The sequence below is a fragment of the Portunus trituberculatus genome, unplaced genomic scaffold, assembly GCF_017591435.1.
Source record: "Portunus trituberculatus isolate SZX2019 unplaced genomic scaffold, ASM1759143v1 PGA_scaffold_372__1_contigs__length_27590, whole genome shotgun sequence".
Classification (NCBI taxonomy): domain Eukaryota; kingdom Metazoa; phylum Arthropoda; class Malacostraca; order Decapoda; family Portunidae; genus Portunus; species Portunus trituberculatus.
The window spans coordinates 10,001-22,623 of NW_025541540.1; the positions used below are offsets into that span (position 1 = coordinate 10,001).

The 12,623-nt window shown below is 39.6% G+C and overlaps 1 long non-coding RNA gene across 2 annotated transcripts; it reads left to right on the top strand.

Annotated features, from left to right (window-relative positions):
* Positions 1-7,575: 7,575 nt before the first annotated feature.
* On the top strand, positions 7,576-9,187 carry LOC123500511. Of its 2 annotated transcripts, none has more exons than XR_006673359.1 (3): positions 7,576-7,792; positions 8,144-8,240; positions 9,131-9,187. It is a non-coding gene; the product is annotated as an uncharacterized LOC123500511 (long non-coding RNA). The 2 variants fall into 2 exon arrangements; XR_006673358.1 differs by lacking the exon at positions 9,131-9,187 and adding an exon at positions 8,738-8,927.
* The last annotated feature ends 3,436 nt before the right edge of the window (positions 9,188-12,623 follow it).

Here is a 12,623-nt window from a genome sequence, read left to right on the forward strand (position 1 = left end):
GTTTGATTGGTCCGGTAGAGCGGGGCCACTGATGATTACCGTATCTCGTCGCTCATACTGGTCCACTACATCGATGTTGTATTCCAGAGTTTTCACTTTCATTTTCAGCTCATTCACTTCCTTACTTAGGTCTGATATTAGTGAGTCTTTTTGAAAGTTCGTTTTCAGCATATCGGTTTCTGCTTTGAACTGCTTAGTCAGTAACACTAATTATTTCAACAAGCGACTTGGATTCTTGGGAGAGCGAGTCTAACAAGCTGTTTAATTCCTCCTCGCTTGTTTCGATGTCGAGAGCAGCACCGGCTACAGGGAAGGTGCTTGTTGGGGCTGGCGTGGCTGGTCAGAGGAGCACCTTCTAGCCTTGCTTGAAGTCACCGTGTTACGTCGCGCGGAGGCCATTGCAGAGTCCGTTTGTAGAGGCAGAGTAGTCACACAAAAGTTGTCCGAACTCGCTCGGCGCAGCCAGACAGCTCTTTTAATAGTAGTAGTGGAAAGGAAAGGTCAAGGAGACGTCTGCACTCCAGGAAAGCTCGAGTGAGGATATGGTTACATATGTTCACCAAAGACTAATACCTGGGAACAGAAGAACATAAAGATGCAACGAGAGGTGATAAAGTGCCTAGATAACATGATAAGAAGACATAGAAGAATTTAACTCTAAGAAAGTAAACTGAGAGAGATGGAAGTAATGGATAATGCTGGGCAGTGGAGCGAGAAAGTGTTACAGTTGACTATGGTTAATGCAATGGAACAGTGGGTGGAGGAGTCATAAAGGTACAGAGGGGAAGAAGAACCATCGTTGCTTGACCTAGTTTTCACAAAGAAAGCAGAGCCCCCTCCAATCATACACCACCTTTGTCCAATGGTGAGAAGTGATCATGTGACATTAGAGATGCAAATTCAGGAGATAAGTTACAGAGATGACTATAAAGGAGTGAGATTAAATTATGCAAGAGCGGATTTAAAAAAAAAATTAAGGATCTATTTTGCTGATATTGAGTGGAGAAATATTATGTACAGAAAGACAGTACAAGGAAAATATGACAAATTCTTACAGAAATATAATAAAGGAGTAAAAAAAATTGTACCTGTTTATAGAGTTAGTAAAAATACATGCTTGGTACAATGCTAGATGCATACAAAAAAGGCAAAAGATAAAGTGTGTGTGTGTAGATGCATGTGTGTGAAAAGGTGTGTGTGTGTGTGTGTGTGTGTGTGTGTGTGTGTGTGTGTGTGTGTGTGTGTGTGTGTGTGTGTGTGTGTGTGTGTGTGTGTGTGTGTGTGTGAGTGCAGGATTGAGTGGTAATGGCTCGTCTTTTTAAAGTTAATGTGTCATGTTTATCTGTGAAGTGTTTCATTTAATTTCTTTTTTCCTTTTCCTAATGGAAGTTCTCATAAAAGATAAACTCCCACACTTTATTGAGTTAGCGGCGGTCACTGTACAACACCAACACAGTGTACAGTGTACAGTGTACAGTGTACAGTGTACAGTGGGTACAGTGCCCACTCTTGCCTACAGCTCACACAGGATGCCGTGTCTTATTTGTGGGCCATATCTTTTTTTATTGTTGTGACCTGTACGTGTATATATGTACCCTTGTAATGAATGGTTAGTCAGAGAGAGAGAGAGAGAGAGAGAGAGAGAGAGAGAGAGAGAGACAAATGTAGTTTGTTTATTTTTTCTTAGAGTTTGGTTTTATGATAAAGAAAGATCAAAACAACTGATATACTAAGAAGAAATGAACTTTGAATGATTAAACTTGAGTAGTGAACTAAATATTGACTTAATTTGTGGTAAGGAGAGTGAAATGTGACTGAATGTATTTTGTTGATTGTTTTCTTACAGTGTAGCATTAAAGGAAGGACGGAAACAACCTGCATTAATGACACTGTACATTTTCATTCTTTTCTATTATTTCCTGTACAAACTTTCACATTTCCTGATTCATTTCCATTGACAACTTTGCAAACATTTATTTATTTTCTTACTTACTCTCATCTTTCTTACAATTCCTTCTTCCTTTCTCCTCCTTCTCTTCCTTCCTTCCTCAGTCACTCAACCTCCTCCTTTCCTTTCATCTCTTCCTCGTTCTCCTTTCCTCCACCCTCTCTGCTCTCTTTCCTCCTCTCCTCTCTCCAATCACTCACCCTCCTTCTTTCCTTCACCTTCTCTCCTCCTTTGCTTCATTCTCTCTCCTCTCTCTTCTTCCTCTTTCCTTCTTCAGTCACCCACCTTCCTCCTTCCTTTCCTCCACCTTTTCTCCTTCCTTTCTTCCTCCCACAGTCACCATCATTGCTTCCTTCCTTCCTTCCTTCCCTTCCTTCCTTCCTCTCCTTTCCAAATCACAAACTCTCCTCTTTCCTTCATCCTCTCCTCTTCTTCCTCTTCTTTCCCAGTCACCCATTCTTCTCCTTTTCTTCACCCTCTCTCTCTCTCTTTCTCCTTTCCTTCCACCCACTCTTCTTTCTCTCCTTCACCTTCTCCCTCCTCTCTTTCCTTCTCCAATCACCCTTCCTTCTTTCCTCCACCCTCTCTCCTCTCTTTTTCTCTCTTTCTCTCCTTCCTTTCCCTCATCTCTCTCTTTTCCCTTCCGCTCCACAATCACTCACCCTCCCTCGTTTCCTTCACTTTCCTTCCCTCTTCCTCTCCAATCACCCACCCTCCTTTGCCTCCCCCACTCCCCTCTCTCTCCTCCCTCAGCCTGTCTCTCTTCACCCTGCGGACTATGTTAGCGTAAGTCTTGGGCTGCTTGAAGAGGGCGCTGATGGAGAAGTGGTGCAGGCCAAGGCTACTCATCTCCTCTATCCTGCTCCTCGTCCTCTTCACTGAGTACTGCAGGACTCGCATGCAGCCCTGTGTGTGTGGAGAGGGTTAGATTAGGTTAGAGAGAGAGAGAGAGAGAGAGAGAGAGAGAGAGAGAGAGAGAGAGAGAGAGAGAGAGAGAGAGAGAGAGAGAGAGAGAGAGAGAGAGAGAGAGATGAGGAGAGAGAGAGAGAATGATAAGGGGTCTATTTGTTTTGATATTGTAAGAGAATATAAATAGATGGATTTTTCTTTTTATTGATCATAGAAATGTGGAATGTGTGGAATGTGTGTATGGTTATATGGGGTGTTTAATGTTGAGGGGAGAACACACACACACACACACACACACACACACACACACACACACACACACACACACACACACACACACACACACACACACTGCAGCAGATCAAACAGTGACACACACACCGCGTAGCTAGTGGTTAGCACGTTCGACTCACAATCGAGAGGGCTGGGTTCGAGTCCCGGAGTCGGCGAGGCAAATGGGCAAGCCTCTTTAATGTGTAGTGGCTGTAGGCCCTGTTCACCTAGCAGTAAATAGGTACGGGATGTAACTCGAGGGGTTGTGGCCTCGCTTTCCCGGTGTGTGGAGTGTGTTGTGGTCTCAGTTCTACCCGAAGATCGGTCTATGAGCTCTGAGTTCGCTCCGTAATGAGGAAGACTGGCTGGGTGACCAGCAGACGACCGAGGTGAATTACACACACACACACACACACACACACACACACACACACACACACACACACACACACACACACACACACACACACACACACACACTTAGAAAAAGGTTCGGGGAGATAAATGACTACTCTGAAGTACTTGCTGTGTTAAATCATACGTTGTTTTTCCAACAATAGCAAAAAAGTTGTTAAATTCTTGTGCCTTTTGAGGGACGTTGTCAAAATGTCGGGTACCAGAGCCACACTTCTTATTAGGGACGAGTTCTTTTATCAAGCTCCGTGTTGCAGACGAATTTCCTTTGATTCATGAAGCCTGTTAACATAGTAACTCTTTTTAGTATTTATTATAAGGCACTTCACTAATTACTTTTCATTCTTGTATTGTTGGTGTAGAAATATGTTAAACCTGTCTCTCTTCAGTCTGTTACGAACATCATTATGTTTTTGCACGGCAACACGCAAGTCTTCGTTAAGCCACGGGGCTGAAGGCCTACAAATTTCTTTGGTCACAGCAGGAGCACAGGTGTCCAGGCACTTGATAACATTTTCCTTAAAAACATTCAGCTGTAAATCAACGTTGCCTGTATATTTTATGTGATTAAAATTGTCAGTTTGTAACAGAAGTCGTTGACACAGAGAGTCTTTAGTGTAGTGGCCTAGATGGCGGAAAGTTTTAGTTAGTAGCTGTCGCTTAGGCCTACCGATGTTTACATTGACACTAATAAGATGATGATCTGATATGACTCCTGGGACAACAGATGTACTTAATACAAGGTTTGGTTTATTAGTTATAATGAGGTCAAGTAGTGTAGCTGACGTGGGTGTCACTCTGGTAGGCGTACTGTCACCTGACTAACTTTATTGTTCTCAATGTTACAACTCAATTTATTTTTTGAAGATAATAAATCACCATTAAAATCTCCTAATACATAAATTCCTTTTCTACTTACAAATAATTGCCTAAAAACATGTTGAATGTAGTCAAAGTGGTGCCTTGGGGTGCCTGTAAACATATCCAACAATTACAGCTGGCAACATATCATTCTGTACACTCACCCATATATCCTCAACACCAGCTTGTTTAGGGAATGGTACATCTAATATGAGGTCTGTAGCTGCCAGGCTCATCTCTGCTCCTCGAATTCTTGGATATATATGGATTTCTTTTAATATTTTCCCAGTTTTTGCATAAACGGAATTCTGAACACTGTTTTTCAATTACACTCAGGAGCTTAATCACAACCATTGTGTTGATTATACACGGTTGACATTCCTCTATGTCAAAATACCATTCGTCCACATTTCCTGATCCGAGCGTAAACTCTGCTTCTGTTTTACAATACTTATTCCATTCTTTTCTCGCCACTCAAGTAGCTGTTCATTGTAATGTTTAATTTTAGCCTGAATTTCTCGAGGCTCTGGAACTGGCGCCACTTGACACACAAAAACTTTTATTTCACTATTTTTTTCTTTGAAGTCACTTTTTTTTTTTTTTTTGAGAGAGATTCGTCACCCTCCCTAGGGGGCGGTGACGCGGGCCTTTGCACATTGGTGGCCCGCAGGTGAATTGTCGTGTGATGATATCAGTGCTGGACGCGGTGTTCCTCTGTCCAGCGGAGTCTCACTGACACAACCATGTTGCGTGTGAGATACACCGATGAAGAGACTAGAACACCACATCCAGGAGCCGCTCTGCTGCAACTCTTTGAAGTCACTGATTAAGCATCCTAATTAATCTAAAAGTTTTCATGGGGTAACTTATCCAAGATATCATAAAATCCATACTCGGACGGAAGAGTATGTAATTTTTCATTCAAGCAGCTTCTTAATAAGTCTATATTTGCACGTGTTACAGTCTTCACAACACAATTGTCGTTCAGGTCGGAGAGAAGAACTCGTGGTGTGTTAGTGTCCCCCAAGAGAAGACACTTGGAGGGTATTGTAGCATGTGAAGTTGTATCCTGTCGTCTGTTGTTTCTAATGTTCTCTTGTTCTAAATCACTGATACGCTGTTGGAGGAGCTGAATTAACGAGTAAGCTGTTTTTACCTGTGCATTTAACAGCTCTACTTCCTTGTCCTTTGTTACAAGCTTAGACATGAGTGTTTCTATATCTTTAGCCATATCGCGTAGCTGAGTCCTTCCCCAATCGTTGCGTTCGTCTTGGCTGCTACAAGGCGGGGATGACTGTGCGTTGTGTATGGAGAGCTGCGGTGTGTCGTCTGCTGCAGAGGGTTGTTGCGTATTGTCTGGTGTGGGTGTTTGAGACAGGAGGACATCATGAGATGTGTCAGTTGGTTGTGCATTTTCGCTGTGGGGAAGTTGTGCTTTATTACCGGGCATCAGCTGTGTTTCCCGAGTGAATGTGGCCTCAGTTGCTACGGCCGCAGGTATAGGGTCATTGTGGAGAGGCTGCTGCACGTCTATCACGGGCTGTGCTTCGTGTAGGGTTTGGATGGATGGCTGCGTTTTACTTATGATCATTCCTATGAGCTGATCCTTGTTGACCCACACTTTTGTTATTCCCAATTCCCGGCATCGCTTCTGGAGATCAGTCTTATTGAAAATCTTGTCCAGATATTCTCTTTTTGGAAACTGTGGCGATGATTGTTGGTTGTGCTGTTCATGCCTCATTTGTATTATTTGCCTTGTTTCTTGATATGTATGGGTGTCTGCTGACATGTTTGTGTCTTTAGTCACTTGTATTGCGTTTGTAGGCAGGTGGTCAACAGAGTAGTGTGCTTTGCAGTGCTTAACTGAATCGATAGTTAAGTTTGTACTGTGGTTCGAAGGGGTGTCTTAGGAAAAGGCTATAGATATTCAACCTTAAGATACGTCTAAGTCCAAACCCGTCTTCATCTATAGCTTTACTCCATATATGCACACTTACGCGCCTGTATGTTTCACTAGTAACGTCCTGGGACCTGTAATTCCACAGGTATTTGGGGGAAATACCAGGAGCACCGCCTCCAGGTGTTGTTGTTGTGTTCCAGAGAGAGAGAGAGAGAGAGAGAGTCAAAGTCAAAGTCAAAGTCAAAGTCAAAATGTTTATTTCCATTTTTACAATGGTTATTCTTCATATATATGTACATAATAGAGCATAAAAATAATGGTGATTATAATTATCAATAGTGATAGCGCACACACACACACACACACACACACACACACACACACACACACACACGCTCACAGACGGCCCGGTAGCTCAGTGGATAGAGCGCTGGTTTCACAAGCCAGATGACCGGGGTTCGATTCCCCGTCCGGGTGGAGATATTTGGGTGTGTCTCCTTTCACGTGTAGCCCCTGTTCACCTAGCAGTGAGTAGGTACGGGATGTAAATCGAGGAATTGTGACCTTGTTGTCCCGGTATGTGGTGAGTGCCTGGTCTCAGACCTATCCGAAGATCGCAAATAATGAGCTCTGAGGTCGTTCCGTAGGGTAACGTCTTGCTGTCTCGAAAGAGAGAGAGAGAGAGAGAGAGAGAGAGAGAGAGAGAGAGAGAGAATAATTACAGTAAAATGACACATAACTATATAAGCAATAGGAATGAGATTAACAAAGAGAACATCCAATCCAAATTTGGAGAAGAGGTAAGAACTAACAACAAGAGTAATAGACATAAAAAGTAAAAATATAAATAAGTAAGAGAAAAAGTAAATAAATAGCAAATAATACTGACATCTCTCTCTCTCTCTCTGGTTCATTTTCCTCACCGCTAAACCTTGTCACGAATACTCTGCGTGACGTCACCCTTGATGTCCCCGCCCACCCACACCCCGCCTCCACACACCCCTGTCCTCTCGTACCCCCCTCCTCCCGCCCCTTGCTCACCGCCCCCGTGTTCCCGTGATTAGTCTGCGCCCGGGGAGCGAATTTTTTTTCCCAAACGATTTGGAGTGTGGGGGCGGGGCTTAAGTGATGCGTGTGTAGAGAAAACGAATTTTATGGTTAACTTAATGATAATATTTTATTAACACTCTCTCTCTCTCTCTCTCTCTCTCTCTCTCTCTCTCTCTCTCTCTCTCTCTCTTGATTATGGAATGTATATCTATAACTAAATGAAGGGTTCTCAACTTTGGGGTAGACGTATCTCCTGTGGTAGACTACTGGAGAGGAATTCTGTGGATACGTGACAGGTAATACAATAGTCACTCTTGCTAGTTTTCTATAGATCGCGTCGTTTCTCACGCGTACGAAACAGGTACCGTCATCACAAGCACGACTGTTAACACGCAGATATCAAAAGATTTCCTTCTCTCGTGTGTCATACTTTGAAGGTATGTTTCAAACACTCTTACTTTATATCTTATGTGTAGCCCACTCATTATGTTCATAGTCACAGTATTAAGAGTTCCACTCCACAAGAAGTCTCAATGCAATAGGGTTTTGTGTGGGTTTGGTGGTCATGAATGACACTTAACAACATTACGTGAGCATATCAGCATCACCTCAGTCATTTAGTTTGAATTTTTGTGCACAATAATACCTACTTCAGCACCCGAGCTGTAGCAAACCAATCTGCATTCTTTCTGCCTATGTAATACGTATATGTAGCTAGACTTTCACGTGTAATTTTATTTATCACATTTGTAAGTATGGTAGACTAAAATGCCTGAAACCAATTCTAGGTTTCGAGCATGGAGAATTGTTAAATCAAGAGCAGGTACCGTCATCACAAATAAGACATCAGAAAATTTCCTTCTCTCGTGTGCCATGCCTTGAAAGGTACGTTTCAAACAATTTTACCTTATATCTCAAATGTACTCATTAAGTTTATTAGTCATAGTATAAGAGTTCCACTCCAAGTGGTTGTATATATATATATATATATATATATATATATATATATATATATATATATATATATATATATATATATATATATATATATATATATATATATATATATATATATATTTCTGTCACATCGTATGTATTTGGTTATAAATAATATACCCAACCAAAACTTATTATCCAAATCATGTAAATCAGACTGATTAAAACAACTTTTGAAGTGATAGCAGGGGTGAATCTAGGGGTGGGGTTCAACCCCTTCCCTCTCAGCAATTCCTTTGATGGAACATTGGGGGTAAAATACCACATGATTTTTGGCAAGGGGAAATGTGTTATTTCAGAGAGAGAGAGAGAGAGAGAGAGAGAGAGAGAGAGAGAGAGAGAGAGAGAGAGAGAGAGAGAGAGAGAATAACATGGTATGCTTGTAGGTGGTGAAGTAGAAGTGGCTGGACACTGGAGTATGGAAGAATCATCTAAAATTTTTAAGTCTCCTCTCAGGGAAATCAGTCGGTCGGGAAAAGCTTCTCTCAGGAATCCCATTGAAATGCGTGCAATGTGGGCTGTGGCCCCATCTTGCTGGAACCACACGTTTCCATTATCCAGGTCCATATTAATGAGAGCAGGCATAGAAAAACTCCTGAGCATTGTCACATAGCGTTCTGAAGTCACTGTTACGGCACCACCGTTTTCTTGGAAAAAGTAAGGGCCAATGATCCCTACTCTTGACACTTAAACTGGCCTGCGCGCTCACCTGATTTAGCCCCTGTGATTATTTCCTGTGGGGATATCTCAAATCCCTGGTGTATAACGACCGTCCACAGACCCTGGAAGACCTACAGAACGCCATCCGAACTGAAATAGCCAATATACCGCTCAACATGCTGGAGAGAGTAGACCAAAGCTTCCGAAATCGTCTGAATCAGTGTATTGACAATGGAGGTGGACATTTAAAAGATATTGTCTTTAAAACAGTGTAAAAGTAAATCTCCCATGTTGTGTGAAAGGCATAAAGAAGAATAAAGAATTGTGAAGTGTGAACAGGTTTTTATTTCATTCTCAAATCGGGAAGTATCGCGCCCCACCCTGTGTATATATATATATATATATATATATATATATATATATATATATATATATATATATATATATATATATATATATATATATATATATATATATATATATATATATATATATATATATATATATATATATATATATATATATATATATATATATATATATATATATATATATATATATATATATATATATATATATATATATATATATTATATAATTCATGAATTATAGAGAGAGAGAGAGAGAGAGAGAGAGAGAGAGAGAGAGAGAGAGAGAGAGAGAGAGAGAGAGAGAGAGAGAGAGAGTCTTTGTGTACGTGCGAGTAATGTGAGTCTGTCGTAGTTACTCTTCCTATCCACCCGTTTTCTTTTCTGGTAAACATGATCACCCCCTTCCCTTCCTCTTCCCTTCATCCAACCAACCACCCAGCCACCACCCACCCAGCATCCCCGTGACGTCACTGGGGCGCAGAACTCGGAAAGCAGGATAACCCTGTATTCTCTTAACACTGGGATAGTCTTTTTTCCCCTTCGTCTCATATTGTTTGTACTGGACTCTCATATCAGTGGCACACAGAACACAAAGCTGAACTCACACCCTCGTTGTTGCTGTTGTTTTTTGTGTACATACAAACGAAGAATATCTTACGGTGGTGAGAATGAGTCAAAAGTCAGACACTTGGACGGTCAGTGGGAAGATGAGAGAGTATTGAGGCAGCAGAGATGTGGTTTACCAGGAGGCGAGGTTAACTACTGAGAGAGCAATGGAGAGGCCTGGCACTGGTGATCACGGTAAGGACTAGACAGTGACGATACCAGAAGAATGCTAAGAATGGCTTGGGTGGTTAAATAATGCGAGAGCAGTGGATAGGTCTGGCATTGGAAGGGAACCAGTGAGTTCTAGAGGCAGAGTGACAAGATTTCTACATGATTAACTCGAGAATCACTCTTGAAGACCTGTAGGTTTTCAAGACTGGAGGTGAACTGATATTGGTCACCGAGGAGGAAGGGAGAACCAGGATTCATTATTATCTGTTATTCATTTCTTGTTTCATCATCTTGTTTACACACATTTTCAATTAATCTTGCTCTCATTTCATTTTCGGGAATGTAAAGGAAAACCACTACCACCACCGCCACCGCTGTCAACACAACACAACACAACACAACAACAACAATATCAACATCAACAACATCTATAACGAGAACAACATCAACAACGGTAACTGTAAAGATGATGAAAATATTACTAGTAGTAATAATGATAATGATAATAACAAAACAACAATGGCAATAATAATAATAATAATAATAATAATAATAATAATAATAATAATAATAATAATAATAATAATAATAATAATAATAATAATAATAATAATAATAATAATAATAATAATAATAATAATAATAATAATAATAATAATAATAATAATAATAATAATAATAATAATAATAATAATAATAATAATAATAATAATAATAATAATAATAATAATAATAATAATAATAATAATAATAATAATAATAATAATAATAATAATAATAATAATAATAATAATAATAATAATAATAATAATAATAATAATAATAATAATAATAATAATAATAATAATAATAATAATAATAATAATAATAATAATAATAATAATAATAATAATAATAATAATAATAATAATAATAATAATAATAATAATAATAATAATAATAATAATAATAATAATAATAATAATAATAATAATAATAATAATAATAATAATAATAATAATAATAATAATAATAATAATAATAATAATAATAATAATAATAATAATAATAATAATAATAATAATAATAATAATAATAATAATAATAATAATAATAATAATAGTAATAATAGCAATGATAATAAGAATGCTAGTAATGAATTGAGTAGTTCTCTTAGCAGGTCAGTTTCACCTTAAACTTTGGATAGTTTCACAATCATTGGTCTTTTTCCTTGTGAAGCGACAGACCCTATTCTGTGAGCTGTGTTTACGTCACTGTCTTGAAGGTTTATTTTCAGTTGTTCTTTTGTCACGTTGAGGATGACAGTTTTGGAGTTTTCTTGGTTTGATTGGTCCGGTAGAGCGGGGCCACTGATGATTACCGTATCTCGTCGCTCATACTGGTCCACTACATCGATGTTGTATTCCAGAGTTTTCACTTTCATTTTCAGCTCATTCACTTCCTTACTTAGGTCTGATATTAGTGAGTCTTTTTGAAAGTTCGTTTTTCAGCATATCGGTTTCTGCTTTGAACTGCTTAGTCAGTAACACTAATTATTTCAACAAGCGACTTGGATTCTTGGGAGAGCGAGTCTAACAAGCTGTTTAATTCCTCCTCGCTTGTTTCGATGTCGAGAGCAGCACCGGCTACAGGGAAGGTGCTTGTTGGGGCTGGCGTGGCTGGTCAGAGGAGCACCTTCTAGCCTTGCTTGAAGTCACCGTGTTACGTCGCGCGGAGGCCATTGCAGAGTCCGTTTGTAGAGGCAGAGTAGTCACACAAAAGTTGTCCGAACTCGCTCGGCGCAGCCAGACAGCTCTTTTAATAGTAGTAGTGGAAAGGAAAGGTCAAGGAGACGTCTGCACTCCAGGAAAGCTCGAGTGAGGATATGGTTACATATGTTCACCAAAGACTAATACCTGGGAACAGAAGAACATAAAGATGCAAAGAGAGGTGATAAAGTGCCTAGATAACATGATAAGAAGACATAGAAGAATTTAACTCTAAGAAAGTAAACTGAGAGAGATGGAAGTAATGGATAATGCTGGGCAGTGGAGCGAGAAAGTGTTACAGTTGACTATGGTTAATGCAATGGAACAGTGGGTGGAGGAGTCATAAAGGTACAGAGGGGAAGAAGAACCATCGTTGCTTGACCTAGTTTTCACAAAGAAAGCAGAGCCCCCTCCAATCATACACCACCTTTGTCCAATGGTGAGAAGTGATCATGTGACATTAGAGATGCAAATTCAGGAGATAAGTTACAGAGATGACTATAAAGGAGTGAGATTAAATTATGCAAGAGCGGATTTAAAAAAATTAAGGATCTATTTTGCTGATATTGAGTGGAGAAATATTATGTACAGAAAGACAGTACAAGGAAAATATGACAAATTCTTACAGAAATATAATAAAGGAGTAAAAAATTGTACCTGTTTATAGAGTTAAGAAAAAATACATGCTTGGTACAATGCTAGATGCATACAAGCTG